Source organism: Parasteatoda tepidariorum, chromosome 3 (genome assembly GCF_982258835.1).
Source record: "Parasteatoda tepidariorum strain Cologne lab strain chromosome 3, Ptep-v5.0, whole genome shotgun sequence".
Lineage (NCBI taxonomy): Eukaryota > Metazoa > Arthropoda > Arachnida > Araneae > Theridiidae > Parasteatoda > Parasteatoda tepidariorum.
Window position 1 is genome coordinate 13,829,035 of NC_141757.1, and position 25,324 is coordinate 13,854,358.

The 25,324-nt window shown below is 39.6% G+C and overlaps 1 protein-coding gene and 81 non-coding genes across 82 annotated transcripts in view; 1 reads left to right on the plus strand and 81 right to left on the minus strand.

Moving 5' to 3' along the window:
- The window catches only part of LOC107444320 (cell adhesion molecule Dscam1-like), a 230,960-nt gene that overhangs the window by 124,742 nt on the left and 80,894 nt on the right, over positions 1-25,324 (plus strand). The window lies entirely within an intron of this gene.
- TRNAR-UCG (transfer RNA arginine (anticodon UCG)) lies at positions 1,470-1,541 on the minus strand. Its single transcript has one exon. It is a non-coding gene; the product is annotated as a tRNA-Arg (tRNA).
- Positions 1,673-1,744, minus strand: TRNAP-UGG (transfer RNA proline (anticodon UGG)). Its single transcript has one exon. It is a non-coding gene; the product is annotated as a tRNA-Pro (tRNA).
- TRNAP-UGG (transfer RNA proline (anticodon UGG)) lies at positions 2,079-2,150 on the minus strand. The gene has a single exon. It is a non-coding gene; the product is annotated as a tRNA-Pro (tRNA).
- Positions 2,688-2,759, minus strand: TRNAP-UGG (transfer RNA proline (anticodon UGG)). Its single transcript has one exon. It is a non-coding gene; the product is annotated as a tRNA-Pro (tRNA).
- On the minus strand, positions 2,890-2,961 carry TRNAP-UGG (transfer RNA proline (anticodon UGG)). Its single transcript has one exon. It is a non-coding gene; the product is annotated as a tRNA-Pro (tRNA).
- Positions 3,700-3,771, minus strand: TRNAP-UGG (transfer RNA proline (anticodon UGG)). The gene has a single exon. It is a non-coding gene; the product is annotated as a tRNA-Pro (tRNA).
- TRNAP-UGG (transfer RNA proline (anticodon UGG)) lies at positions 3,903-3,974 on the minus strand. The gene has a single exon. It is a non-coding gene; the product is annotated as a tRNA-Pro (tRNA).
- TRNAP-UGG (transfer RNA proline (anticodon UGG)) lies at positions 4,106-4,177 on the minus strand. Its single transcript has one exon. It is a non-coding gene; the product is annotated as a tRNA-Pro (tRNA).
- TRNAP-UGG (transfer RNA proline (anticodon UGG)) lies at positions 4,715-4,786 on the minus strand. The gene has a single exon. It is a non-coding gene; the product is annotated as a tRNA-Pro (tRNA).
- Positions 5,120-5,191, minus strand: TRNAP-UGG (transfer RNA proline (anticodon UGG)). Its single transcript has one exon. It is a non-coding gene; the product is annotated as a tRNA-Pro (tRNA).
- TRNAP-UGG (transfer RNA proline (anticodon UGG)) lies at positions 5,727-5,798 on the minus strand. The gene has a single exon. It is a non-coding gene; the product is annotated as a tRNA-Pro (tRNA).
- Positions 6,133-6,204, minus strand: TRNAP-UGG (transfer RNA proline (anticodon UGG)). The gene has a single exon. It is a non-coding gene; the product is annotated as a tRNA-Pro (tRNA).
- Positions 6,742-6,813, minus strand: TRNAP-UGG (transfer RNA proline (anticodon UGG)). The gene has a single exon. It is a non-coding gene; the product is annotated as a tRNA-Pro (tRNA).
- TRNAP-UGG (transfer RNA proline (anticodon UGG)) lies at positions 7,150-7,221 on the minus strand. Its single transcript has one exon. It is a non-coding gene; the product is annotated as a tRNA-Pro (tRNA).
- TRNAP-UGG (transfer RNA proline (anticodon UGG)) lies at positions 7,556-7,627 on the minus strand. Its single transcript has one exon. It is a non-coding gene; the product is annotated as a tRNA-Pro (tRNA).
- On the minus strand, positions 7,760-7,831 carry TRNAP-UGG (transfer RNA proline (anticodon UGG)). Its single transcript has one exon. It is a non-coding gene; the product is annotated as a tRNA-Pro (tRNA).
- On the minus strand, positions 7,961-8,032 carry TRNAP-UGG (transfer RNA proline (anticodon UGG)). Its single transcript has one exon. It is a non-coding gene; the product is annotated as a tRNA-Pro (tRNA).
- Positions 8,164-8,235, minus strand: TRNAP-UGG (transfer RNA proline (anticodon UGG)). Its single transcript has one exon. It is a non-coding gene; the product is annotated as a tRNA-Pro (tRNA).
- On the minus strand, positions 8,570-8,641 carry TRNAP-UGG (transfer RNA proline (anticodon UGG)). Its single transcript has one exon. It is a non-coding gene; the product is annotated as a tRNA-Pro (tRNA).
- TRNAP-UGG (transfer RNA proline (anticodon UGG)) lies at positions 9,179-9,250 on the minus strand. The gene has a single exon. It is a non-coding gene; the product is annotated as a tRNA-Pro (tRNA).
- Positions 9,381-9,452, minus strand: TRNAP-UGG (transfer RNA proline (anticodon UGG)). Its single transcript has one exon. It is a non-coding gene; the product is annotated as a tRNA-Pro (tRNA).
- TRNAP-UGG (transfer RNA proline (anticodon UGG)) lies at positions 10,597-10,668 on the minus strand. The gene has a single exon. It is a non-coding gene; the product is annotated as a tRNA-Pro (tRNA).
- TRNAP-UGG (transfer RNA proline (anticodon UGG)) lies at positions 11,003-11,074 on the minus strand. The gene has a single exon. It is a non-coding gene; the product is annotated as a tRNA-Pro (tRNA).
- On the minus strand, positions 11,612-11,683 carry TRNAP-UGG (transfer RNA proline (anticodon UGG)). The gene has a single exon. It is a non-coding gene; the product is annotated as a tRNA-Pro (tRNA).
- TRNAP-UGG (transfer RNA proline (anticodon UGG)) lies at positions 12,020-12,091 on the minus strand. Its single transcript has one exon. It is a non-coding gene; the product is annotated as a tRNA-Pro (tRNA).
- On the minus strand, positions 12,223-12,294 carry TRNAP-UGG (transfer RNA proline (anticodon UGG)). Its single transcript has one exon. It is a non-coding gene; the product is annotated as a tRNA-Pro (tRNA).
- On the minus strand, positions 12,426-12,497 carry TRNAP-UGG (transfer RNA proline (anticodon UGG)). Its single transcript has one exon. It is a non-coding gene; the product is annotated as a tRNA-Pro (tRNA).
- TRNAP-UGG (transfer RNA proline (anticodon UGG)) lies at positions 12,630-12,701 on the minus strand. The gene has a single exon. It is a non-coding gene; the product is annotated as a tRNA-Pro (tRNA).
- Positions 12,831-12,902, minus strand: TRNAP-UGG (transfer RNA proline (anticodon UGG)). The gene has a single exon. It is a non-coding gene; the product is annotated as a tRNA-Pro (tRNA).
- Positions 13,034-13,105, minus strand: TRNAP-UGG (transfer RNA proline (anticodon UGG)). The gene has a single exon. It is a non-coding gene; the product is annotated as a tRNA-Pro (tRNA).
- Positions 13,440-13,511, minus strand: TRNAP-UGG (transfer RNA proline (anticodon UGG)). The gene has a single exon. It is a non-coding gene; the product is annotated as a tRNA-Pro (tRNA).
- Positions 13,642-13,714, minus strand: TRNAP-UGG (transfer RNA proline (anticodon UGG)). The gene has a single exon. It is a non-coding gene; the product is annotated as a tRNA-Pro (tRNA).
- Positions 13,847-13,918, minus strand: TRNAP-UGG (transfer RNA proline (anticodon UGG)). The gene has a single exon. It is a non-coding gene; the product is annotated as a tRNA-Pro (tRNA).
- TRNAP-UGG (transfer RNA proline (anticodon UGG)) lies at positions 14,051-14,122 on the minus strand. Its single transcript has one exon. It is a non-coding gene; the product is annotated as a tRNA-Pro (tRNA).
- On the minus strand, positions 14,254-14,325 carry TRNAP-UGG (transfer RNA proline (anticodon UGG)). Its single transcript has one exon. It is a non-coding gene; the product is annotated as a tRNA-Pro (tRNA).
- On the minus strand, positions 14,457-14,528 carry TRNAP-UGG (transfer RNA proline (anticodon UGG)). The gene has a single exon. It is a non-coding gene; the product is annotated as a tRNA-Pro (tRNA).
- Positions 14,661-14,732, minus strand: TRNAP-UGG (transfer RNA proline (anticodon UGG)). The gene has a single exon. It is a non-coding gene; the product is annotated as a tRNA-Pro (tRNA).
- Positions 14,862-14,933, minus strand: TRNAP-UGG (transfer RNA proline (anticodon UGG)). Its single transcript has one exon. It is a non-coding gene; the product is annotated as a tRNA-Pro (tRNA).
- Positions 15,064-15,135, minus strand: TRNAP-UGG (transfer RNA proline (anticodon UGG)). Its single transcript has one exon. It is a non-coding gene; the product is annotated as a tRNA-Pro (tRNA).
- TRNAP-UGG (transfer RNA proline (anticodon UGG)) lies at positions 15,267-15,338 on the minus strand. The gene has a single exon. It is a non-coding gene; the product is annotated as a tRNA-Pro (tRNA).
- On the minus strand, positions 15,470-15,541 carry TRNAP-UGG (transfer RNA proline (anticodon UGG)). Its single transcript has one exon. It is a non-coding gene; the product is annotated as a tRNA-Pro (tRNA).
- On the minus strand, positions 15,672-15,743 carry TRNAP-UGG (transfer RNA proline (anticodon UGG)). Its single transcript has one exon. It is a non-coding gene; the product is annotated as a tRNA-Pro (tRNA).
- Positions 15,875-15,946, minus strand: TRNAP-UGG (transfer RNA proline (anticodon UGG)). Its single transcript has one exon. It is a non-coding gene; the product is annotated as a tRNA-Pro (tRNA).
- TRNAP-UGG (transfer RNA proline (anticodon UGG)) lies at positions 16,078-16,149 on the minus strand. Its single transcript has one exon. It is a non-coding gene; the product is annotated as a tRNA-Pro (tRNA).
- TRNAP-UGG (transfer RNA proline (anticodon UGG)) lies at positions 16,282-16,353 on the minus strand. The gene has a single exon. It is a non-coding gene; the product is annotated as a tRNA-Pro (tRNA).
- TRNAP-UGG (transfer RNA proline (anticodon UGG)) lies at positions 16,890-16,961 on the minus strand. Its single transcript has one exon. It is a non-coding gene; the product is annotated as a tRNA-Pro (tRNA).
- TRNAP-UGG (transfer RNA proline (anticodon UGG)) lies at positions 17,298-17,369 on the minus strand. Its single transcript has one exon. It is a non-coding gene; the product is annotated as a tRNA-Pro (tRNA).
- On the minus strand, positions 17,501-17,572 carry TRNAP-UGG (transfer RNA proline (anticodon UGG)). Its single transcript has one exon. It is a non-coding gene; the product is annotated as a tRNA-Pro (tRNA).
- TRNAP-UGG (transfer RNA proline (anticodon UGG)) lies at positions 17,704-17,775 on the minus strand. The gene has a single exon. It is a non-coding gene; the product is annotated as a tRNA-Pro (tRNA).
- Positions 17,908-17,979, minus strand: TRNAP-UGG (transfer RNA proline (anticodon UGG)). Its single transcript has one exon. It is a non-coding gene; the product is annotated as a tRNA-Pro (tRNA).
- TRNAP-UGG (transfer RNA proline (anticodon UGG)) lies at positions 18,109-18,180 on the minus strand. Its single transcript has one exon. It is a non-coding gene; the product is annotated as a tRNA-Pro (tRNA).
- On the minus strand, positions 18,312-18,383 carry TRNAP-UGG (transfer RNA proline (anticodon UGG)). The gene has a single exon. It is a non-coding gene; the product is annotated as a tRNA-Pro (tRNA).
- On the minus strand, positions 18,514-18,585 carry TRNAP-UGG (transfer RNA proline (anticodon UGG)). The gene has a single exon. It is a non-coding gene; the product is annotated as a tRNA-Pro (tRNA).
- On the minus strand, positions 18,716-18,787 carry TRNAP-UGG (transfer RNA proline (anticodon UGG)). The gene has a single exon. It is a non-coding gene; the product is annotated as a tRNA-Pro (tRNA).
- On the minus strand, positions 18,919-18,990 carry TRNAP-UGG (transfer RNA proline (anticodon UGG)). Its single transcript has one exon. It is a non-coding gene; the product is annotated as a tRNA-Pro (tRNA).
- Positions 19,123-19,194, minus strand: TRNAP-UGG (transfer RNA proline (anticodon UGG)). The gene has a single exon. It is a non-coding gene; the product is annotated as a tRNA-Pro (tRNA).
- TRNAP-UGG (transfer RNA proline (anticodon UGG)) lies at positions 19,325-19,396 on the minus strand. The gene has a single exon. It is a non-coding gene; the product is annotated as a tRNA-Pro (tRNA).
- On the minus strand, positions 19,528-19,599 carry TRNAP-UGG (transfer RNA proline (anticodon UGG)). Its single transcript has one exon. It is a non-coding gene; the product is annotated as a tRNA-Pro (tRNA).
- On the minus strand, positions 19,731-19,802 carry TRNAP-UGG (transfer RNA proline (anticodon UGG)). Its single transcript has one exon. It is a non-coding gene; the product is annotated as a tRNA-Pro (tRNA).
- On the minus strand, positions 19,935-20,006 carry TRNAP-UGG (transfer RNA proline (anticodon UGG)). Its single transcript has one exon. It is a non-coding gene; the product is annotated as a tRNA-Pro (tRNA).
- On the minus strand, positions 20,137-20,208 carry TRNAP-UGG (transfer RNA proline (anticodon UGG)). Its single transcript has one exon. It is a non-coding gene; the product is annotated as a tRNA-Pro (tRNA).
- On the minus strand, positions 20,339-20,410 carry TRNAP-UGG (transfer RNA proline (anticodon UGG)). The gene has a single exon. It is a non-coding gene; the product is annotated as a tRNA-Pro (tRNA).
- On the minus strand, positions 20,542-20,613 carry TRNAP-UGG (transfer RNA proline (anticodon UGG)). The gene has a single exon. It is a non-coding gene; the product is annotated as a tRNA-Pro (tRNA).
- Positions 20,746-20,817, minus strand: TRNAP-UGG (transfer RNA proline (anticodon UGG)). Its single transcript has one exon. It is a non-coding gene; the product is annotated as a tRNA-Pro (tRNA).
- On the minus strand, positions 21,150-21,221 carry TRNAP-UGG (transfer RNA proline (anticodon UGG)). Its single transcript has one exon. It is a non-coding gene; the product is annotated as a tRNA-Pro (tRNA).
- On the minus strand, positions 21,353-21,424 carry TRNAP-UGG (transfer RNA proline (anticodon UGG)). The gene has a single exon. It is a non-coding gene; the product is annotated as a tRNA-Pro (tRNA).
- TRNAP-UGG (transfer RNA proline (anticodon UGG)) lies at positions 21,556-21,627 on the minus strand. Its single transcript has one exon. It is a non-coding gene; the product is annotated as a tRNA-Pro (tRNA).
- TRNAP-UGG (transfer RNA proline (anticodon UGG)) lies at positions 21,759-21,830 on the minus strand. The gene has a single exon. It is a non-coding gene; the product is annotated as a tRNA-Pro (tRNA).
- Positions 22,164-22,235, minus strand: TRNAP-UGG (transfer RNA proline (anticodon UGG)). Its single transcript has one exon. It is a non-coding gene; the product is annotated as a tRNA-Pro (tRNA).
- Positions 22,367-22,438, minus strand: TRNAP-UGG (transfer RNA proline (anticodon UGG)). The gene has a single exon. It is a non-coding gene; the product is annotated as a tRNA-Pro (tRNA).
- TRNAP-UGG (transfer RNA proline (anticodon UGG)) lies at positions 22,570-22,641 on the minus strand. The gene has a single exon. It is a non-coding gene; the product is annotated as a tRNA-Pro (tRNA).
- On the minus strand, positions 22,772-22,843 carry TRNAP-UGG (transfer RNA proline (anticodon UGG)). Its single transcript has one exon. It is a non-coding gene; the product is annotated as a tRNA-Pro (tRNA).
- TRNAP-UGG (transfer RNA proline (anticodon UGG)) lies at positions 23,176-23,247 on the minus strand. The gene has a single exon. It is a non-coding gene; the product is annotated as a tRNA-Pro (tRNA).
- Positions 23,379-23,450, minus strand: TRNAP-UGG (transfer RNA proline (anticodon UGG)). The gene has a single exon. It is a non-coding gene; the product is annotated as a tRNA-Pro (tRNA).
- Positions 23,582-23,653, minus strand: TRNAP-UGG (transfer RNA proline (anticodon UGG)). The gene has a single exon. It is a non-coding gene; the product is annotated as a tRNA-Pro (tRNA).
- On the minus strand, positions 23,784-23,855 carry TRNAP-UGG (transfer RNA proline (anticodon UGG)). The gene has a single exon. It is a non-coding gene; the product is annotated as a tRNA-Pro (tRNA).
- TRNAP-UGG (transfer RNA proline (anticodon UGG)) lies at positions 23,987-24,058 on the minus strand. The gene has a single exon. It is a non-coding gene; the product is annotated as a tRNA-Pro (tRNA).
- TRNAP-UGG (transfer RNA proline (anticodon UGG)) lies at positions 24,191-24,262 on the minus strand. Its single transcript has one exon. It is a non-coding gene; the product is annotated as a tRNA-Pro (tRNA).
- On the minus strand, positions 24,594-24,665 carry TRNAP-UGG (transfer RNA proline (anticodon UGG)). The gene has a single exon. It is a non-coding gene; the product is annotated as a tRNA-Pro (tRNA).
- On the minus strand, positions 24,997-25,068 carry TRNAP-UGG (transfer RNA proline (anticodon UGG)). Its single transcript has one exon. It is a non-coding gene; the product is annotated as a tRNA-Pro (tRNA).
- Positions 25,200-25,271, minus strand: TRNAP-UGG (transfer RNA proline (anticodon UGG)). The gene has a single exon. It is a non-coding gene; the product is annotated as a tRNA-Pro (tRNA).

Consider the following 25,324-nt stretch of genomic DNA (forward strand, 5'->3'; position numbering starts at 1 on the left):
CAAACTTTTTTCGACTGCGACCCCTTTTGTAGAGAGAAACTTTTTGGCGACCCCTAGAGATAAATGTTCACAAATACGATGTATATTTCGCGTATTTCTTTCGTTTCATCGAGAAAAAACATCACCATATTTGACTGATATTAATTTTATTTATAATTTTAAGAAAACACTTTTTGTATAACACAAAAATCAGTAAATTGCCCTTTAATGAGATGTATGTGGCTGCAAGTTTCTAATTATCTCATCGATGTTTGGATGTATGTTGCTAATTGTAATTCACATATCATCTTCAGGGTTTAAACGCGAGCGGTATTTAGTTTTTATTGAAACTAGTTTGCTAAATCCAGTTTCACATAAATACGTTGATGCAAATTGTATTAACATTCTGATGACATTCTTGCATAAAACGGGATATTGTTTTTCCACGGATAGCCAAAATTTTTGGCAAGGCTGAGTCTTCGGTAGTCTCGTCCAGTTGTAAAGCAAATAGAGATGAATTTTGTATGCGTTTTATGACTTGTGACTCGATATTTCGTGACATTTCGGAAATCCAATTGCAATTAAACAGTGAGTGACGGCGCTTCACTCTTTATATGTACTCTGTATGGTATGCAGCATGGAGGGATAATGCATTTCATAAAAATTTGGCGACCCCCAAAAAACTTCTGGCGACCCCCACAGGGGTCGCGACCCCTAGTTTGCGCACCACTGCCCTAGACCACCGAGTCACACAAAGCTGATAATTTTAAATGCATTACGTTTTCACTTAAACTTCATTTACTTTTTTTCTGTTCTGTTTTTATAGTAATCTGTGATAGAAGTTAAAAAAATATGTATCAAATGCGTTGGGTATAAAAACGGGCCCGGCCGGGATTTGAACCCGGGACCTCTCGCACCCAAAGCGAGAATGATATCCCTAGACCACCGAGCCACACAAAGCTGATAATTCAAAATGCATTACGTTTTCACTTAAACTTCATTTACTATTTTTCTGTTCTGTTTTTATAGTAATCTGTGATAGAAGTTAAAAAAATATGTACCAAATGCGTTGGGTATTAAAACGGGCCCGGCCGGGATTTGAACCCGGGACCTCTCGCACCCAAAGCGAGAATGATATCCCTAGACCACCGAGCCACACAAAGCTGATAATTCTAAATGCATTACGTTTTCACTTAAACTTCATTTACTATTTTTCTGTTCTGTTTTTATAGTAATCTGTGATAGAAGTTAAAAAAATATGTACCAAATGCGTTGGGTATTAAAACGGGCCCGGCAGGGATTTGAACCCGGGACATCTCGCACCCAAAGCGAGAATCATACCCCTAGATCAACGAGCCACACAAAGCTGATACTTTTATATGCATTACGTTTTCACGAAAGCTTCATTTACTTTTTTTCTGATCTGTTTCTTATAGTAATCTGTGATAAAAGTTAACAAAATATGTACCAAATGCGTTGGGTATAAAACCGGGCCCGGCCGGGTTTTGAACCCGGGACCTCTCGCACCGAAAGCGAGAATCATACCCCTAGACCACCGGGCCACGAAAAGCTGATACTTTTAAATGCATAGCATTTTCACGAAAACTTCATTTACTTTATTTCTGTTCTGTTTTTTATAGTAATCTGTGATAAAGTTCACAAAATATGTATCAAATGCGTTGGGTATAAAAACGGGCCCGGCCGGGATTTGAACCCGGGACCTCTCGCACCCAAAGCGAGAATCATACCCTTAGACTACCGAGCCACACAAAGGTGATAATTTTAAATTCATTACGTTTTCACGAAAACTTCATTTACATTTTTTCTGTTCTGCTTCTTATAGTAATCTGTGATAAAGTTAACAAAATCTGTATCAAATGCGTTGGTTATAAAAACAGGCCCGGACGGGATTTGAACCCGGGACCTCTCGCACCCAAAGTGAGAATCATACCCCTAGACCGCCGAGCCACACAAAGCTGATCATTTTAAAGGCATTACGTTTTCACGAAAACTTCATTTACTTTTTTTCTGTTCTGTTTTTAAAGTAATCTGTGATAAAAGTTAAAAAAATATGTACCAAATGCGTTGGGTATAAAACCGGGCCCGGCCGGGATTTGAACCCGGGACCTCTCGCACCCAAAGCGAGAATCATACCCCTAGACCACCGGGCCACGCAAAGCTGATAATTTTAAATGCATTACGTTTTCACTTAAACTTCATTTACTTTTTGTCTGTTCTGTTTTTATCGTAATCCGTGATAGAAGTTAACAAAATATGTATCAAATTCGTTGGGTAAAAAAACGGGCCCGGCCGGGATTTGAACCCGAGACCTCTCGCACCCAAAGCGAGAATCATACCCCTATTCCACCGAGCCACACAAAGCTGAAAATTTTAAATGCATTACGTTTTCACGAAAACTTCATTTACTTTTTTTCTGTTCTGTTTTTAAAGTAATCTGTGATAGAAGTTAAAAAAATATGTATCAAATGCGTTGGGTATGAAAACGGGCCCGTCCGGGATTTGAACCCGGGACCTCTCGCACCCAAAGCCAGAATCATACCCCTAGACCACCGAGCCACAAAACGCTGATACTTTTAAATGCATAGCATTTTTACGAAAACTTCATTTACTTTATTTTTGTTCTGTTTTTTATAGTAATCTGTGATAAAGTTCACAAAATATGTATCAAATGCGTTGGGTATAAAAACGGGCCCGGCCGGGATTTGAACCCGGGTCCTCTCGCACCCAAAGCGAGAATCATACCCCTAGACCACCGAGCCACACAAAGCTGATAATTTTAAATGCATTTCGTTTTCACTTAAACTTCATTTACTTTTTTTCTGGTCTGCTTTTATAGTAATCTGTGATAGAAGTTAAAAAAATATACACCAAATGCGTTGGGTATAAAGACAGCCCGGCCGGGATTTGAACCCGGGACCTCTCGCCCCCAAAGCGAGAATCATACCCCTAGACCACCGAGCCACTCAAAGCTGATAATTTTAAATGCATTACGTTTTAACGAAAACTTCATTTACTTTTTTTCTCTTCTGTTTTATAGTAATCTGTGATAAAGTTAAAAAAATATACACCAAATGCGTTGGGTATAAAAACGGGCCCGGCCGGGATTTGATCCCGGGACATCTCGCACCCAAAGCGAGAATCATACCCCTAGACCACCGAGCCACTCAAAGCTTATAATTTTAAATGCATTACGTTTTAACGAAAACTTCATTTACTTTTTTTCTCTTCTGTTTCTTATAGTAATCTGTGATAAAGTTACAAAATATGTATCAAATGCGTTGGGTATAAAAACGGGCCCGGCCGGGATTTGAACCCGGGACCTCTCGCACCCAAAGCGAGAATCATACCCCTAGACCGCCGAGCCACAGAAAGCTGATAATTTTAAATGCATTACGTTTTCACTTAAACTTCATTTACTTTTTTTCTGTTCTGTTTCTATAGTAATCTGTGATAGAAGTTAACAAAATATGTATCAAATGCGTTGGGTATAAAAACGGGCCCGGCCGGGATTTGAACCCGGGACCTCTGGCACCCAAAGCGAGAATCATACCCCTAGACCACCGAGCCACACAAAGCTGATAATTTTAAATGCATTACGTTTTCACTTAAACTTCATTTACTTTTTTTCTGTTCTGTTTCTTATAGTAATCTGTGATAGAAGTTAACAAAGTATGTATCAAATGCATTGGGTATAAAAACGGGCCCGGCCGGGATTTGAACCCGGGACCTCTCGCTCCCAAAGCGAGAATCATACCCCTAGACCACCGAGCCACACAAAGCTGATAATTTTAAATGCATTACGTTTTCACTTAATTTTCATTTACTTTTTTTCTGTTCTGCTTTTATAGTAATCTGTGATAGAAGTTAACAAAATATGTACCAAATGCGTTGGGTATAAAAACGGGCCCGGCCGGGATTTGAACCCGGGACCTCTCGCACCCAAAGCGATAATCATACCCCTAAACCACCGAGCCACTCAAAGCTGATAATTTTAAATGCATTACGTTTTAACGAAAACTTCATTTACTTTTTTTCTGTTCTGTTTCGTATAGTAATCTGTGATAAAGTTAACAAAATATGTATCAAATGCGTTGGGTATAAAAACGGGCCCGGCCGGGATTTGAACCCGGGACCTCTCGCACCCAAAGCGAGAATCATACCCCTAGACCACCGAGCCGCACAAAGCTGATAATTTTAAATGCATTACGTTTTCACTTAAACTTCATTTACTTTTTTTCTGTTCTGTTTCTTATACTAATCTGTGATAGAAGTTAAAAAAATATATACCAAATGCGTTGGGTATAAAAACGGGCCCTGCCGGGATTTGAACCCGGGACCTTTTGCACCCAAAGCGAGAATCATACCCCTAGACCACCGAGCCACACAAAGCTTATAATTTTAAATGCATTACGTTTTCACTTAAACTTCATTTACTTTTTTTCTGTTCTGTTTCTTATAGTAATCTGTGATAGAAGTTAAAAAAATATATACCAAATGCATTGGGTATAAAAACGGGCCCGGCCGGGATTTGAACCCGGGAATTCTCGCACCCAAAGCGAGAATCATACCCCTAGACCACCGAGCCACACAAAGCTGATAATTTTAAATGCATTACGTTTTCACTTAAACTTCATTTACTTTTTTTCTGTTCTGTTTTATAGTAATCTGTGATAAAGTTAAAAAAATATACACCAAATGCGTTGGGTATAAAAACGGGCCCGGCCGGGATTTGATCCCGGGACCTCTCGCACCCAAAGCGAGAATCATACCCCTAGACCACCGAGCCACTCAAAGCTGATAATTTTAAATGCATTACGTTTTAACGAAAACTTCATTTACTTTTTTTCTCTTCTGTTTCTTATAGTAATCTGTGATAAAGTTACAAAATATGTATCAAATGCGTTGGGTATAAAAACGGGCCCGGCCGGGATTTGAAACCGGGACCTCTCGCACCCAAAGCGAGAATCATACCCCTAGACCACCGAGCCACACAAAGCTGATAATTTTAAATGCATTACGTTTTAACGAAAACTTCATTTACTTTTTTTCTGTTCAGTTTCTTATAGTAATCTGTGATAAAGTTAACAAAATATGTATCAAATGCGTTGGGTATAAAAACGGGCCCGGCCGGGATTTGAACCCGGGACCTCTCGCACCCAAAGCGAGAATCATACCCCTAGACCACCGAGCCACACAAAGCCGATAATTTAAGAGGCATTACGTTTTCACGAAAACTTCATTTACTTTATTTCTGTTCTGTTTTTTATAGTAATCTGTGATAAAGTTAACAAAATATGTATCAAATGCGTTGGGTATAAAAACGGGCCCGGCCGGGATTTGAACCTGGGACTTCTCGCACCCAAAGCGAGAATCATACCCCTAGACCACCGAGCCACACAAAGCTGATAATTTTAAATGCATTACGTTTTCACTTAAACTTCATTTACTTTTTTTCTGTTCTGTTTTATAGTAATCTGTGATAAAGTTAAAAAAATATACACCAAATGCGTTGGGTATAAAAACGGGCCCGGCCGGGATTTGAAACCGGGACCTCTCGCACCCAAAGCGAGAATCATACCCCTAGACCACCGAGCCACACAAAGCTGATAATTTGAAATGCATTACGTTTTAACGAAAACTTCATTTACTTTTTTTCTGTTCAGTTTCTTATAGTAATTTGTGATAAAGTTAACAAAATATGTATCAAATGCGTTGGGTATAAAAACGGGCCCGGCCGGGATTTGAACCCGGGACCTCTCGCACCCAAAGCGAGAATCATACCCCTAGACCACCGAGCCACACAAAGCTGATAATTTTAAATGCATTACGATTTCACTTAAACTTCATTTACTTTTTTTCTGTTCTGTTTCTTATAGTAATCTGTGATAGAAGTTAAAAAAATATATACCAAATGCGTTGGGTATAAAAACGGGCCCGGCCGGGATTTGAAACCGGGAATTCTCGCACCCAAAGCGAGAATCATACCCCTAGACCACCGAGCCACACAAAGCTGATAATTTTAAATGCATTACGTTTTCACTTAAACTTCATTTACATTTTTTCTGTTCTGTTTTTATAGTAATCTGTGATAAAGTTAAAAAAATATATACCAAATGCGTTGGGTATAAAAACGGGCCCGGCCGGGATTTGAACCCGGGACCTCTCGCACCCAAAGCGAGAATCATACCCCTAGACCACCGAGCCACTCAAAGCTGATAATTTTAAATGCATTACGTTTTAACGAGAACTTCATTTACTTTTTTTCTGTTCTGTTTCTTATAGTAATCTGTGATAAAGTTAACAAAATATGTATCAAATGCGTTGGGTATAAAAACGGGCCCGGCCGGGATTTGAACCCGGAACCTCTCGCACCCAAAGCGAGAATCATTCCCCTAGACCTCCGAGCCACACAAAGCTGATAATTTTAAATGCATTATGTTTTCACTTAAACTTCATTTACTTTTTTTCTGTTCTGCTTTTATAGTAATCTATGATAGAAGTTAACAAAATATGTATCAAATGCGTTGGGTATAAAAACGGGCCCGGCCGGGATTTGAACCCGGGACCTCTCGCACCCAAAGCTAGAATCATACCCCTAGACCACCTTGCCACACAAAGCCGATAATTTAAGAGGCATTACGTTTTCACGAAAACTTCATTTACTTTATTTCTGTTCTGTTTTTTATAGTAATCTGTGATAAAGTTAACAAAATATGTATCAAATGCGTTGGGTATAAAAACGGGCCCGGCCGGGATTTGAACCCGGGACCTCTCGCACCCAAAGCGAGAATCATACCCCTAGACCACCGAGCCACACAAAGCTAATAATTTTAAATGCATTACGTTTTCACTTAAACTTCAATTACTTTTTTTTCTGTTCTGCTTCTTATAGTAATCTGTGATAAAGTTAACAAAATATGTATCAAATGCGTTGGGTACAAAAACGGGCCCGGCCGGGATTTGAACCCAGGACCTCTCGCACCCAAAGCGAGAATAATACCGCTAAACCACCGAGCCACACAAAGCTGATAATTTAAAATGCATTACGTTTTCACTTAAACTTCATTTACTTTTTTTCTGTTCTGTTTCTTATAGTAATCTGTGATAGAAGTTAAAAAAATATATACCAAATGCGTTGGGTATAAAAACGGGCCCGGCCGGGATTTGAACCCGGGACCTCTCGCACCCAAAGCGAGAATCATACCCCTAGACCACCGAGCCACTCAAAGCTGATAATTTTAAATGCATTACGTTTTCACTTAAACTTCATTTACTTTTTTTCTGTTCTGTTTTTATAGTAATCTGTGATAGAAGTTAAAAAAATATATACCAAATGCGTTGGGTATAAAAGCGGGCCCGGCCGGGATTTGAACCCGGGACCTCTCGCACCCAAAGCGATAATCATGCCCCTAAACCACCGAGCCACTCAAAGCTGATAATTTTAAATGCATTACGTTTTAACGAAAACTTCATTTACTTTTTTTCTGTTCTGTTTCTTATAGTAATCTGTGATAAAGTTAACAAAATATGTATCAAATGCGTTGGGTATAAAAACGGGCCCGGCCGGGATTTGAACCCGGGACCTCTCGCACCCAAAGCGAGAATCATACCCCTAGACCACCGAGCCGCACAAAGCTGATAATTTTAAATGCATTACGTTTTCACTTAAACTTCATTTACTTTTTTTCTGTTCTGTTTCTTATACTAATCTGTGATAGAAATTAAAAAAATATATACCAAATGCGTTGGGTATAAAAACGGGCCCGGCCGGGATTTGAACCCGGGACCTCTCGCACCCAAAGCGAGAATCATACCCCTAGACCACCGAGCCACACAAAGCTGATAATTTTAAATGCATTACGTTTTCACTTAAACTTCATTTACTTTTTTTCTGTTCTGTTTTTTTAGTAATCTGTGATAAAGTTAAAAAAATATACTACAAATGCGTTGCGTATAAAAACGGCCCGGCCGGGATTTGAACCCGGGACCTCTCGCACCCAAAGCGATAATCATACCCCTAAACCACCGAGCCACTCAAAGCTGATAATTTTAAATGCATTACGTTTTAACGAAAACTTCATTTACTTTTTTTCTGTTCTGTTTCTTATAGTAATCTGTGATAAAGTTAACAAAATATGTATCAAATGCGTTGGGTATAAAAACGGGCCCGGCCGGGATTTGAACCCGGGACCTCTCGCACCCAAAGCGAGAATCATACCCCTAGACCACCGAGCCACACAAAGCTGATAATTTTAAATGCATTACGATTTCACTTAAACTTCATTTACTTTTTTTCTGTTCTGTTTCTTATAGTAATCTGTGATAGAAGTTAAAAAAATATATACCAAATGCGTTGGGTATAAAAACGGGCCCGGCCGGGATTTGAAACCGGGAATTCTCGCACCCAAAGCGAGAATCATACCCCTAGACCACCGAGCCACACAAAGCTGATAATTTTAAATGCATTACGTTTTCACTTAAACTTCATTTACATTTTTTCTGTTCTGTTTTTATAGTAATCTGTGATAAAGTTAAAAAAATATATACCAAATGCGTTGGGTATAAAAACGGGCCCGGCCGGGATTTGAACCCGGGACCTCTCGCACCCAAAGCGAGAATCATACCCCTAGACCACCGAGCCACTCAAAGCTGATAATTTTAAATGCATTACGTTTTAACGAAAACTTCATTTACTTTTTTTCTGTTCTGTTTCTTATAGTAATCTGTGATAAAGTTAACAAAATATGTATCAAATGCGTTGGGTATAAAAACGGGCCCGGCCGGGATTTGAACCCGGAACCTCTCGCACCCAAAGCGAGAATCATTCCCCTAGACCTCCGAGCCACACAAAGCTGATAATTTTATATGCATTATGTTTTCACTTAAACTTCATTTACTTTTTTTCTGTTCTGCTTTTATAGTAATCTGTGATAGAAGTTAACAAAATATGTATCAAATGCGTTGGGTATAAAAACGGGCCCGGCCGGGATTTGAACCCGGGACCTCTCGCACCCAAAGCTAGAATCATACCCCTAGACCACCTTGCCACACAAAGCCGATAATTTAAGAGGCATTACGTTTTCACGAAAACTTCATTTACTTTATTTCTGTTCTGTTTTTTATAGTAATCTGTGATAAAGTTAACAAAATATGTATCAAATGCGTTGGGTATAAAAACGGGCCCGGCCGGGATTTGAACCCGGGACCTCTCGCACCCAAAGCGAGAATCATACCCCTAGACCACCGAGCCACACAAAGCTGATAATTTTAAATGCATTACGATTTCACTTAAACTTCATTTACTTTTTTTCTGTTCTGTTTTTATAGTAATCTGTGATAAAGTTAAAAAAATATATACCAAATGCGTTGGGTATAAAAACGGGCACGGCCGGGATTTGAACCCGGGACCTCTCGCACCCAAAGCGAGAATCATACCCCTAGACCACCGAGCCACTCAAAGCTGATAATTTTAAATGCATTACGTTTTAACGAAAACTTCATTTACTTTTTTTCTGTTCTGTTTCTTATAGTAATCTGTGATAAAGTTAACAAAATATGTATCAAATGCGTTGGGTATAAAAACGGGCCCGGCCGGGATTTGAACCCGGAACCTCTCGCACCCAAAGCGAGAATCATACCCCTAGACCTCCGAGCCACACAAAGCTGATAATTTTAAATGCATTATGTTTTCACTTAAACTTCATTTACTTTTTTTCTGTTCTGCTTTTATAGTAATCTGTGATAGAAGTTAACAAAATATGTATCAAATGCGTTTGGTATAAAAATGGGACCTGCCGGGATTTGAACCCGGGACCTCTCGCACCCAAAGCGAGAATCATACCCCTAGTCCACCGAGCCACACAAAGCTGATAATTTTAAATGCATTACGTTTTCACTTAAACTTCATTTACTTTTTCTCTGTTCTGTTTCTTATAGTAATCTGTGATAAAGTTAAAAAAATATGTATCAAATGCGTTGGGTATAAAAACGGGCCCGGCCGGGATTTGAACCCGGGACCTCTCGCACCCAAAGCTAGAATCATACCCCTAGACCACCTTGCCACACAAAGCCGATAATTTAAGAGGCATTACGTTTTCACGAAAACTTCATTTACTTTATTTCTGTTCTGTTTTTTATAGTAATCTGTGATAAAGTTAACAAAATATGTATCAAATGCGTTGGGTATAAAAACGGGCCCGGCCGGGATTTGAACCTGGGACTTCTCGCACCCAAAGCGAGAATCATACCCCTAGACCACCGAGCCACACAAAGCTGATAATTTTAAATGCATTACGTTTTCACTTAAACTTCATTTACTTTTTTTCTGTTCTGTTTTATAGTAATCTGTGATAAAGTTAAAAAAATATACACCAAATGCGTTGGGTATAAAAACGGGCCCGGCCGGGATTTGAAACCGGGACCTCTCGCACCCAAAGCGAGAATCATACCCCTAGACCACCGAGCCACACAAAGCTGATAATTTGAAATGCATTACGTTTTAACGAAAACTTCATTTACTTTTTTTCTGTTCAGTTTCTTATAGTAATCTGTGATAAAGTTAACAAAATATGTATCAAATGCGTTGGGTATAAAAACGGGCCCGGCCGGGATTTGAACCCGGGACCTCTCGCACCCAAAGCGAGAATCATACCCCTAGACCACCGAGCCACACAAAGCTGATAATTTTAAATGCATTACGATTTCACTTAAACTTCATTTACTTTTTTTCTGTTCTGTTTCTTATAGTAATCTGTGATAGAAGTTAAAAAAATATATACCAAATGCGTTGGGTATAAAAACGGGCCCGGCCGGGATTTGAAACCGGGAATTCTCGCACCCAAAGCGAGAATCATACCCCTAGACCACCGAGCCACACAAAGCTGATAATTTTAAATGCATTACGTTTTCACTTAAACTTCATTTACATTTTTTCTGTTCTGTTTTTATAGTAATCTGTGATAAAGTTAAAAAAATATATACCAAATGCGTTGGGTATAAAAATGGGCCCGGCCGGGATTTGAACCCGGGACCTCTCGCACCCAAAGCGAGAATCATACCCCTAGACCACCGAGCCACTCAAAGCTGATAATTTTAAATGCATTACGTTTTAACGAAAACTTCATTTACTTTTTTTCTGTTCTGTTTCTTATAGTAATCTGTGATAAAGTTAACAAAATATGTATCAAATGCGTTGGGTATAAAAACGGGCCCGGCCGGGATTTGAACCCGGAACCTCTCGCACCCAAAGCGAGAATCATTCCCCTAGACCTCCGAGCCACACAAAGCTGATAATTTTAAATGCATTATGTTTTCACTTAAACTTCATTTACTTTTTTTCTGTTCTGCTTTTATAGTAATCTGTGATAGAAGTTAACAAAATATGTATCAAATGCGTTGGGTATAAAAACGGGCCCGGCCGGGATTTGAACCCGGGACCTCTCGCACCCAAAGCTAGAATCATACCCCTAGACCACCTTGCCACACAAAGCCGATAATTTAAGAGGCATTACGTTTTCACGAAAACTTCATTTACTTTATTTCTGTTCTGTTTTTTATAGTAATCTGTGATAAAGTTAACAAAATATGTATCAAATGCGTTGGGTATAAAAACGGGCCCGGCCGGGATTTGAACCCGGGACCTCTCGCACCCAAAGCGAGAATCATACCCCTAGACCACCGAGCCACACAAAGCTGATAATTTTAAATGCATTACGTTTTCACTTAAACTTCAATTACTTTTTTTTCTGTTCTGCTTCTTATAGTAATCTGTGATAAAGTTAACAAAATATGTATCAAATGCGTTGGGTACAAAAACGGGCCCGGCCGGGATTTGAACCCAGGACCTCTCGCACCCAAAGCGAGAATAATACCGCTAAACCACCGAGCCACACAAAGCTGATAATTTAAAATGCATTACGTTTTCACTTAAACTTCATTTACTTTTTTTCTCTTCTGTTTCTTATAGTAATCTGTGATAGAAGTTAAAAAAATATATACCAAATGCGTTGGGTATAAAAACGGGCCCGGCCGGGATTTGAACCCGGGACCTCTCGCACCCAAAGCGAGAATCATACCCCTAGACCACCGAGCCACTCAAAGCTGATAATTTTAAATGCATTACGTTTTCACTTAAACTTCATTTACTTTTTTTCTGTTCTGTTTTTATAGTAATCTGTGATAGAAGTTAAAAAAATATATACCAAATGCGTTGGGTATAAAAGCGGGCCCGGCCGGGATTTGAACCCGGGACCTCTCGCACCCAAAGCGATAATCATACCCCTAAACCACCGAGCCACTCAAAGCTGATAATTTTAAATGCATTACGTTTTAACGAAAACTTCAATTACTTTTTTTCTGTTCTGTTTCTTATAGTAATCTGTGATAAAGTTAACAAAATATGTATCAAATGCGTTGGGTATAAAAACGGGCCCGGCCGGGATTTGAACCCGGGACCTCTCGCACCCAAAGCGAGAATCATACCCCTAGACCACCGAGCCGCACAAAGCTGATAATTTTAAATGCATTACGTTTTCACTTAAACTTCATTTACTTTTTTTCTGTTCTGTTTCTTATACTAATCTGTGATAGAAATTAAAAAAATATATACCAAATGCGTTGGGTATAAAAACGGGCCCGGCCGGGATTTGAACCCGGGACCTCTCGCACCCAAAGCGAGAATCATACCCCTAGACCACCGAGCCACACAAAGCTGATAATTTTAAATGCATTACGTTTTCACTTAAACTTCATTTACTTTTTTTCTGTTCTGTTTTTTTAGTAATCTGTGATAAAGTTAAAAAAATATACTACAAATGCGTTGCGTATAAAAACGGCCCGGCCGGGATTTGAACCCGGGACCTCTCGCACCCAAAGCGATAATCATACCCCTAAACCACCGAGCCACTCAAAGCTGATAATTTTAAATGCATTACGTTTTAACGAAAACTTCATTTACTTTTTTTCTGTTCTGTTTCTTATAGTAATCTGTGATAAAGTTAACAAAATATGTATCAAATGCGTTGGGTATAAAAACGGGCCCGGCCGGGATTTGAACCCGGGACCTCTCGCACCCAAAGCGAGAATCATACCCCTAGACCACCGAGCCACACAAAGCTGATAATTTTAAATGCATTACGATTTCACTTAAACTTCATTTACTTTTTTTCTGTTCTGTTTCTTATAGTAATCTGTGATAGAAGTTAAAAAAATATATACCAAATGCGTTGGGTATAAAAACGGGCCCGGCCGGGATTTGAAACCGGGAATTCTCGCACCCAAAGCGAGAATCATACCCCTAGACCACCGAGCCACACAAAGCTGATAATTTTAAATGCATTACGTTTTCACTTAAACTTCATTTACATTTTTTCTGTTCTGTTTTTATAGTAATCTGTGATAAAGTTAAAAAAATATATACCAAATGCGTTGGGTATAAAAACGGGCCCGGCCGGGATTTGAACCCGGGACCTCTCGCACCCAAAGCGAGAATCATACCCCTAGACCACCGAGCCACTCAAAGCTGATAATTTTAAATGCATTACGTTTTAACGAAAACTTCATTTACTTTTTTTCTGTTCTGTTTCTTATAGTAATCTGTGATAAAGTTAACAAAATATGTATCAAATGCGTTGGGTATAAAAACGGTCCCGGCCGGGATTTGAACCCGGAACCTCTCGCACCCAAAGCGAGAATCATACCCCTAGACCACCGAGCCACACAAAGCTGATAATTTTAAATGCATTACGTTTTCACTTAAACTTCAATTACTTTTTTTTCTGTTCTGCTTCTTATAGTAATCTGTGATAAAGTTAACAAAATATGTATCAAATGCGTTGGGTACAAAAACGGGCCCGGCCGGGATTTGAACCCGGGACCTCTCGCACCCAAAGCGAGAATAATACCGCTAGACCACCGAGCCACACAAAGCTGATAATTTAAAATGCATTACGTTTTCACTTAAACTTCATTTACTTTTTTTCTGTTCTGTTTCTTATAGTAATCTGTGATAGAAGTTAAAAAAATATATACCAAATGCGTTGGGTATAAAAACGGGCCCGGCCGGGATTTGAACCCGGGACCTCTCGCTCCCAAAGCGAGAATCATACCCCTAGACCACCGAGCCACTCAAAGCTGATAATTTTAAATGCATTACGTTTTCACTTAAACTTCATTTACTTTTTTTCTGTTCTGTTTTTATAGTAATCTGTGATAGAAGTTAAAAAAATATATACCAAATGCGTTGGGTATAAAAGCGGGCCCGGCCGGGATTTGAACCCGGGACCTCTCGCACCCAAAGCGATAATCATACCCCTAAACCACCGAGCCACTCAAAGCTGATAATTTTAAATGCATTACGTTTTAACGAAAACTTCATTTACTTTTTTTCTGTTCTGTTTCTTATAGTAATCTGTGATAAAGTTAACAAAATATGTATCAAATGCGTTGGGTATAAAAACGGGCCCGGCCGGGATTTGAACCCGGGACCTCTCGCACCCAAAGCGAGAATCATACCCCTAGACCACCGAGCCGCACAAAGCTGATAATTTTAAATGCATTACGTTTTCACTTAAACTTCATTTACTTTTTTTCTGTTCTGTTTCTTATACTAATCTGTGATAGAAGTTAAAAAAATATATACCAAATGCGTTGGGTATAAAAACGGGCCCGGCCGGGATTTGAACCCGGGACCTCTCGCACCCAAAGCGAGAATCATACCCCTAGACCACCGAGCCACACAAAGCTGATAATTTTAAATGCATTACGTTTTCACTTAAACTTCATTTACTTTTTTTCTGTTCTGTTTTTTTAGTAATCTGTGATAAAGTTAAAAAAATATACTACAAATGCGTTGCGTATAAAAACGGCCCGGCCGGGATTTGAACCCGGGACCTCTCGCACCCAAAGCGATAATCATACCCCTAAACCACCGAGCCACTCAAAGCTGATAATTTTAAATGCATTACGTTTTAACGAAAACTTCATTTACTTTTTTTCTCTTCTGTTTCTTATAGTAATCTGTGATAAAGTTACAAAATATGTATCAAATGCGTTGGGTATAAAAACGGGCCCGGCCGGGATTTGAACCCGGGACCTCTCGCACCCAAAGCGAGAATCATACCCCTAGACCACCGAGCCACACAAAGCTGATAATTTTAAATGCATTACGTTTTCACTTAAACTTCATTTACTTTTTTTCTGTTCTGTTTCTATAGTAATCTGTGATAGAAGTTAACAAAATATGTATCAAATGTGTTGGGTATAAAAACGGGCCCGGCCGGGATTTGAACCCGGGACCTCTCGCACCCAAAGCGAGAATCATACCCCTAGACCACCGAGCCACACAAAGCTGATAATTTTAAATGCATTACGTTTTCACTTAAACTTCATTTACTTTTTTTCTGTTCTGTTTCTTATAGTAATCTGTGATAGAAGTTAAAAAATATATACCAAATGCGTTGGGTATAAAAACGGGCCCGGCCGGGATTTGAACCCGGGACCTCTCGCACCCAAAGCGAGAATCATACCCCTAGACCACCGAGCCACACAAAGCTGATAATTTTAAATGCATTACGTTTTCACTTAAACTTCATCTACTTTTTTTCTGTTCTGTTTTATAGTAATCAGTGATAGAAGTTAACAAAGTATGTATCAAATGCGTTGGGTATAAAAATGGGCCCGGCCGGGATTTGAACCCGGGACCTCTCGCACCCAAAGCGAAAATCATACCCCTAGACCACCGAGCCACACAAAGCTGATAATTTTAAATGCATTACGTTTTCACTTAAACTTCATTTACTTTTTTTCTGTTCTGCTTTTATAGTAATCTGTGATAGAAGTTAACAAAATATGTACCAAATGCGTTGGGTATAAAAACGGGCCCGGCCGGGATTTGAACCCGGGACCTCTCGCACCCAAAGCGATAATCATACCCCTAAACCACCGAGCCACTCAAAGCTGATAATTTTAAATGCATTACGTTTTAACGAAAACTTCATTTACTTTTTTTCTGTTCTGTTTCTTATAGTAATCTGTGATAAAGTTAACAAAATATGTATCAAATGCGTTGGGTATAAAAACGGGCCCGGCCGGGATTTAAACCCGGGACCTCTCGCACCCAAAGCGAGAATCATACCCCTAGACCACCGAGCCGCGCAAAGCTGATAATTTTAAATGCATAACGTTTTCACTTAAACTTCATTTACTTTTTTTCTGTTCTGTTTCTTATACTAATCTGTGATAGAAGTTAAAAAAATATATACCAAATGCGTTGGGTATAAAAACGGGCCCGGCCGGGATTTGAACCCGGGACCTCTCGCACCCAAAGCGAGAATCATACCCCTAGACCACCGAGCCACACAAAGCTGATAATTTTAAATGCATTACGTTTTCACTTAAACTTCATTTACTTTTTTTCTGTTCTGTTTTTATAGTAATCTGTGATAAAGTTAAAAAAATATACACCAAATGCGTTGGGTATAAAAACGGGCCCGGCCGGGATTTGAACCCGGAACCTCTCGCACCCAAAGCGAGAATCATTCCCCTAGACCTCCGAGCCACACAAAGCTGATAATTTTAAATGCATTATGTTTTCACTTAAACTTCATTTACTTTTTTTCTGTTCTGCTTTTATAGTAATCTGTGATAGAAGTTAACAAAATATGTATCAAATGCGTTGGGTATAAAAACGGGCCCGGCCGGGATTTGAACCCGGGACCTCTCGCACCCAAAGCTAGAATCATACCCCTAGACCACCTTGCCACACAAAGCCGATAATTTAAGAGGCATTACGTTTTCACGAAAACTTCATTTACTTTATTTCTGTTCTGTTTTTTATAGTAATCTGTGATAAAGTTAACAAAATATGTATCAAATGCGTTGGGTATAAAAACGGGCCCGGCCGGGATTTGAACCCGGGACCTCTCGCACCCAAAGCGAGAATCATACCCCTAGACCACCGAGCCACACAAAGCTGATAATTTTAAATGCATTACGTTTTCACTTAAACTTCAATTACTTTTTTTTCTGTTCTGCTTCTTATAGTAATCTGTGATAAAGTTAACAAAATATGTATCAAATGCGTTGGGTACAAAAACGGGCCCGGGCGGGATTTGAACCCGGGACCTCTCGCACCCAAAGCGAGAATAATACCGCTAGACCACCGAGCCACACAAAGCTGATAATTTAAAATGCATTACGTTTTCACTTAAACTTCATTTACTTTTTTTCTGTTCTGTTTCTTATAGTAATCTGTGATAGAAGTTAAAAAAATATATACCAAATGCGTTGGGTATAAAAACGGGCCCGGCCGGGATTTGAACCCGGGACCTCTCGCTCCCAAAGCGAGAATCATACCCCTAGACCACCGAGCCACTCAAAGCTGATAATTTTAAATGCATTACGTTTTCACTTAAACTTCATTTACTTTTTTTCTGTTCTGTTTTTATAGTAATCTGTGATAGAAGTTAAAAAAATATTTACCAAATGCGTTGGGTATAAAAGCGGGCCCGGCCGGGATTTGAACCCGGGACCTCTCGCACCCAAAGCGATAATCATACCCCTAAACCACCGAGCCACTCAAAGCTGATAATTTTAAATGCATTACGTTTTAACGAAAACTTCATTTACTTTTTTTCTGTTCTGTTTCTTATAGTAATCTGTGATAAAGTTAACAAAATATGTATCAAATGCGTTGGGTATAAAAACGGGCCCGGCCGGGATTTGAACCCGGGACCTCTCGCACCCAAAGCGAGAATCATACCCCTAGACCACCGAGCCGCACAAAGCTGATAATTTTAAATGCATTACGTTTTCACTTAAACTTCATTTACTTTTTTTCTGTTCTGTTTCTTATACTAATCTGTGATAGAAGTTAAAAAAATATATACCAAATGCGTTGGGTATAAAAACGGGCCCGGCCGGGATTTGAACCCGGGACCTCTCGCACCCAAAGCGAGAATCATACCCCTAGACCACCGAGCCACACAAAGCTGATAATTTTAAATGCATTACGTTTTCACTTAAACTTCATTTACTTTTTTTCTGTTCTGTTTTTTTAGTAATCTGTGATAAAGTTAAAAAAATATACTACAAATGCGTTGCGTATAAAAACGGCCCGGCCGGGATTTGAACCCGGGACCTCTCGCACCCAAAGCGATAATCATACCCCTAAACCACCGAGCCACTCAAAGCTGATAATTTTAAATGCATTACGTTTTAACGAAAACTTCATTTACTTTTTTTCTGTTCTGTTTCTTATAGTAATCTGTGATAAAGTTAACAAAATATGTATCAAATGCGTTGGGTATAAAAACGGGCCCGGCCGGGATTTGAACCCGGGACCTCTCGCACCCAAAGCGAGAATCATACCCCTAGACCACCGAGCCACACAAAGCTGATAATTTTAAATGCATTACGTTTTCACTTAAACTTCATTTACTTTTTTTCTGTTCTGTTTTTATAGTAATCTGTGATAAAGTTAAAAAAATATACTACAAATGCGTTGGGTATAAAAACGGGCCCGGCCGGGATTTGAACCCGGGACCTCTCGCACCCAAAGCGAGAATCATACCCCTAGACCACCGAGCCACTCAAAGCTGATAATTTTAAATGCATTACGTTTTAACGAAAACTTCATTTACTTTTTTTCTCTTCTGTTTCTTATAGTAATCTGTGATAAAGTTACAAAATATGTATCAAATGCGTTGGGTATAAAAACGGGCCCGGCCGGGATTTGAACCCGGGACCTCTCGCACCCAAAGCGAGAATCATACCCCTAGACCACCGAGCCACACAAAGCTGATAATTTTAAATGCATTACGTTTTCACTTAAACTTCATTTACTTTTTTTCTGTTCTGTTTCTATAGTAATCTGTGATAGAAGTTAACAAAATATGTATCAAATGCGTTGGGTATAAAAACGGGCCCGGCCGGGATTTGAACCCGGGACCTCTCGCACCCAAAGCGAGAATCATACCCCTAGACCACCGAGCCACACAAAGCTGATAATTTTAAATGCATTACGTTTTCACTTAAACTTCATTTACTTTTTTTCTGTTCTGTTTCTTATAGTAATCTGTGATAGAAGTTAAAAAAATATATACCAAATGCGTTGGGTATAAAAACGGGCCCGGCCGGGATTTGAACCCGGGACCTCTCGCACCCAAAGCGAGAATCATACCCCTAGACCACCGAGCCACACAAAGCTGATAATTTTAAATGCATTACGTTTTCACTTAAACTTCATTTACTTTTTTTCTGTTCTGTTTTATAGTAATCAGTGATAGAAGTTAACAAAGTATGTATCAAATGCGTTGGGTATAAAAATGGGCCCGGCCGGGATTTGAACCCGGGACCTCTCGCACCCAAAGCGAAAATCATACCCCTAGACCACCGAGCCACACAAAGCTGATAATTTTAAATGCATTACGTTTTCACTTAAACTTCATTTACTTTTTTTCTGTTCTGCTTTTATAGTAATCTGTGATAGAAGTTAACAAAATATGTACCAAATGCGTTGGGTATAAAAACGGGCCCGGCCGGGATTTGAACCCGGGACCTCTCGCACCCAAAGCGATAATCATACCCCTAAACCACCGAGCCACTCAAAGCTGATAATTTTAAATGCATTACGTTTTAACGAAAACTTCATTTACTTTTTTTCTGTTCTGTTTCTTATAGTAATCTGTGATAAAGTTAACAAAATATGTATCAAATGCGTTGGGTATAAAAACGGGCCCGGCCGGGATTTAAACCCGGGACCTCTCGCACCCAAAGCGAGAATCATACCCCTAGACCACCGAGCCGCACAAAGCTGATAATTTTAAATGCATTACGTTTTCACTTAAACTTCATTTACTTTTTTTCTGTTCTGTTTCTTATACTAATCTGTGATAGAAGTTGAAAAAATATATACCAAATGCGTTGGGTATAAAAACGGGCCCGGCCGGGATTTGAACCCGGGACCTCTCGCACCCAAAGCGAGAATCATACCCCTAGACCACCGAGCCACACAAAGCTGATAATTTTAAATGCATTACGTTTTCACTTAAACTTCATTTACTTTTTTTCTGTTCTGTTTTTATAGTAATCTGTGATAAAGTTAAAAAAATATACACCAAATGCGTTGGGTATAAAAACGGGCCCGGCCGGGATTTGAACCCGGGACCTCTCGCACCCAAAGCGAGAATCATACCCCTAGACCACCGAGCCACACAAAGCTGATAATTTTAAATGCATTACGTTTTAACGAAAACTTCATTTACTTTTTTTCTCTTCTGTTTCTTATAGTAATCTGTGATAAAGTTAGAAAATATGTATCAAATGCGTTGGGTATAAAAACGGGCCCGGCCGGGAATTGAACCCGGGACCTCTCGCACCCAAAGCGAGAATCATACCCCTAGACCACCGAGCCACACAAAGCTGATAATTTTAAATGCATTACGTTTTCACTTAAACTTCATTTACTTTTTTTCTGTTCTGTTTCTATAGTAATCTGTGATAGAAGTTAACAAAATATGTATCAAATGCGTTGGGTATAAAAATGGGCCCGGCCGGGATTTGAACCCGGGACCTCTCGCACCCAAAGCGAGAATCATACCCCTAGACCACCGAGCCACACAAAGCTGATAATTTTAAATGCATTACGTTTTCACTTAAACTTCATTTACTTTTTTTCTGTTCTGTTTCTTATAGTAATCTGTGATAGAAGTTAAAAAAATATATACCAAATGCGTTGGGTATAAAAACGGGCCCGGCCGGGATTTGATCCCGGGACCTCTCGCACCCAAAGCGAGAATCATACCCCTAGACCACCGAGCCTCTCAAAGCTGATAATTTTAAATGCATTACGTTTTAACGAAAACTTCATTTACTTTTTTTCTCTTCTGTTTCTTATAGTAATCTGTGATAAAGTTACAAAATATGTATCAAATGCGTTGGGTATAAAAACGGGCCCGGCCGGGATTTGAACCCGGGACCTCTCGCACCCAAAGCGAGAATCATACCCCTAGACCACCGAGCAACACAAAGCTGATAATTTTAAATGCATTACGTTTTCACTTAAACTTTATTTACTTTTTTCTGTTCTGTTTCTATAGTAATCTCTGATAGAAGTTAACAAAATATGTATCAAATGCGTTGGGTATAAAAACGGGCCCGGCCGGGATTTGAACCCGGGACCTCTCGCACCCAAAGCGAGAATCATACCCCTAGACCACCGAGCCACACAAAGCTGATAATTTTAAATGCATTACGTTTTCACTTAAACTTCATTTACTTTTTTACTGCTCTGTTTCTATAGTAATCTGTGATAGAAGTTAACAAAATATGTATCAAATGCGTTGGGTATAAAAACGGGCCCGGCCGGGATTTGAACCCGGGACCTCTCGCACCCAAAGCGAGAATCATACCCCTAGACCACCGAGCCACACAAAGCTGATAATTTTAAATGCATTACGTTTTCACTTAAACTTCATTTACTTTTTTTCTGTTCTGTTTCTATAGTAATCTGTGATAGAAGTTAACAAAATATATATCAAATGCGTTGGGTATAAAAACGGGCCCGGCCGGGATTTGAACCCGGGACCTCTCGCACCCAAAGCGAGAATCATACCCCTAGACCACCGAGCCACACAAAGCTGATAATTTTAAATGCATTGCGTTTTCACTTAAACTTCATTTACTTTTTTTCTGTTCTGCTTTTATAGTAATCTGTGATAGAAGTTAACAAAATATGTACCAAATGCGTTGGGTATAAAAACGGGCCCGGCCGGGATTTGAACCCGGGACCTCTCGCACCCAAAGCGAGAATCATACCCCTAGACCACCGAGCCACACAAAGCTGATAATTTTAAATGCAATACGTTTTCACTTAAACTTCATTTACTTTTTTTCTGTTCTGCTTTTATAGTAATCTGTGATAGAAGTTAACAATATTTGTATCAAATGCGTTGGGTATAAAAGCGGGCCCAGCCGGGATTTGAACCCAGGACCTCTCGCACCCATGGCGAGAATCATACCCCTAGACCACCGAGCCACACAAAGTTGATAATTTTAAATGCATTACGTTTTCACTTAAACTTCATTTACTCTTTTTTTTTTCTGTTTTTATAGTAATCTGTGATAAAGTTAACAATATTTGTATGAAATGCGTTGGGTTTAAAAGCGGACCCAGCCGGGATTTGAACCCGGGACCTCTCGCACCCAAAGCGAGAATCATACCCCTAGACCACCGAGCCACGCAAAGCTGATAATTTTAAATGCATTACGTTTTCACCTAAACTTCATCTACTTTTTTTCTTTTCTGTTTTTATAGTAATCTGTGATAGAAGTTAAAAAAATATGTATCAAATGCGTTGGGTATAAAAACGGGCCCGGCCGGGATTTGAACCCGGGACCTCTCGCACCCAAAGCGAGAATCATACCCCTAGACCACCGAGCCACACAAAGCTGATAATTTTAAATGCATTACGTTTTCACTTAAACTTCATTTACTTTTTTTCTGTTCTGCTTTTATAGTAATCTGTGATAGAAGTTAACAAAATATGTACCAAATGCGTTGGGTATAAAAACGGGCCCGGCCGGGATTTGAACCCGGGACCTCTCGCACCCAAAGCGAGAATCATACCCCTAGACCACCGAGCCACTCAAAGCTGATAATTTTAAATGCATTACGTTTTAACGAAAACTTCATTTACTTTTTTTCTCTTCTGTTTCTTATAGTAATCTGTGATAAAGTTACAAAATATGTATCAAATGCGTTGGGTATAAAAACGGGCACGGCCGGGATTTGAACCCGGGACCTCTCGCACCCAAAGCGAGAATCATACCCCTAGACCACCGAGCCACACAAAGCTGATAATTTTAAATGCAATACGTTTTCACTTAAACTTCATTTACTTTTTTTCTGTTCTGCTTTTATAGTAATCTGTGATAGAAGTTAACAATATTTGTATCAAATGCGTTGGGTATAAAAGCGGGCCCAGCCGGGATTTGAACCCAGGACCTCTCGCACCCATGGCGAGAATCATACCCCTAGACCACCGAGCCACACAAAGTTGATAATTTTAAATGCATTACGTTTTCACTTAAACTTCATTTACTCTTTTTTTTTCTGTTTTTATAGTAATCTGTGATAAAGTTAACAATATTTGTATCAAATGCGTTGGGTTTAAAAGCGGACCCAGCCGGGATTTGAACCCGGGACCTCTCGCACCCAAAGCGAGAATCATACCCCTAGACCACCGAGCCACGCAAAGCTGATAATTTTAAATGCATTACGTTTTCACCTAAACTTCATCTACTTTTTTTCTTTTCTGTTTTTATAGTAATCTGTGATAGAAGTTAAAAAAATATGTATCAAATGCGTTGGGTATAAAAACGGGCCCGGCCGGGATTTGAACCCGGGACCTCTCGCACCCAAAGCGAGAATCATACCCCTAGACCACCGAGCCACACAAAGCTGATAATTTTAAATGCATTACGTTTTCACTTAAACTTCATTTACTTTTTTTCTGTTCTGCTTTTATAGTAATCTGTGATAGAAGTTAACAAAATATGTACCAAATGCGTTGGGTATAAAAACGGGCCCGGCCGGGATTTGAACCCGGGACCTCTCGCACCCAAAGCGAGAATCATACCCCTAGACCACCGAGCCACTCAAAGCTGATAATTTTAAATGCATTACGTTTTAACGAAAACTTCATTTACTTTTTTTCTCTTCTGTTTCTTATAGTAATCTGTGATAAAGTTACAAAATATGTATCAAATGCGTTGGGTATAAAAACGGGCCCGGCCGGGATTTGAACCCGGGACCTCTCGCACCCAAAGCGAGAATCATACCCCTAGACCACCGAGCCACACAAAGCTGATAATTTTAAATGCATTACGTTTTCACTTAAACTTCATTTACTTTTTTTCTGTTCTGTTTCTATAGTAATCTGTGATAGAAGTTAACAAAATATGTATCAAATGCGTTGGGTATAAAAAAGGGCCCGGCCGGGATTTGAACCCGGGACCTCTCGCACCCAAAGCGAGAATCATACCCCTAGACCACCGAGCCACACAAAGCTGATAATTTTAAATGCATTACGTTTTCACTTAAACTTCATTTACTTTTTTTCTGTTCTGTTTCTTATAGTAATCTGTGATAGAAGTTAACAAAATATGTATCAAATGCGTTGGGTATAAAAAAGGGCCCGGCCGGGATTTGAACCCGGGACCTCTCGCACCCAAAGCGAAAATCATACCCCTAGACCACCGAGCCACACAAAGCTGATAATTTTAAATGCATTACGTTTTCACTTAAACTTCATTTACTTTTTTTCTGTTCTGTTTTTTTAGTAATCTGTGATAAAGTTAAAAAATATACTACAAATGCGTTGCGTATAAAAACGGCCCGGCCGGGATTTGAGCCCGGGACCTCTCGCACCCAAAGCGATAATCATACCCCTAAACCACCGAGCCACTCAAAGCTGATAATTTTAAATGCATTACGTTTTAACGAAAACTTCATTTACTTTTTTTCTGTTCTGTTTCTTATAGTAATCTGTGATAAAGTTAACAAAATATGTATCAAATGCGTTGGGTATAAAAACGGGCCCGGCCGGGATTTGAACCCGGGACCTCTCGCACCCAAAGCGAGAATCATACCCCTAGACCACCGAGCCACACAAAGCTGATAATTTTAAATGCATTACGTTTTCACTTAAACTTCATTTACTTTTTTTCTGTTCTGTTTTTATAGTAATCTGTGATAAAGTTAAAAAAATATACTACAAATGCGTTGGGTATAAAAACGGGCCCGGCCGGGATTTGAACCCGGGAACTCTCGCACCCAAAGCGAGAATCATACCCAGGACCACCGAGCCACTCAAAGCTGATAATTTTAAATGCATTACGTTTTAACGAAAACTTCATTTACTTTTTTTCTCTTCTGTTTCTTATAGTAATCTGTGATAAAGTTACAAAATATGTATCAAATGCGTTGGGTATAAAAACGGGCCCGGCCGGGATTTGAACCCGGGACCTCTCGCACCCAAATCGAGAATCATACCCCTAGACCACCGAGCCACACAAAGCTGATAATTTTAAATGCATTACGTTTTCACTTAAACTTCATTTACTTTTTTTCTGTTCTGTTTCTATAGTAATCTGTGATAGAAGTTAACAAAATATGTATCAAATGCGTTGGGTATAAAAACGGGCCCGGCCGGGATTTGAACCCGGGACCTCTCGAACCCAAAGCGAGAATCATACCCCTAGACCACCGAGCCACACAAAGCTGATAATTTTAAATGCATTACGTTTTCACTTAAACTTCATTTAC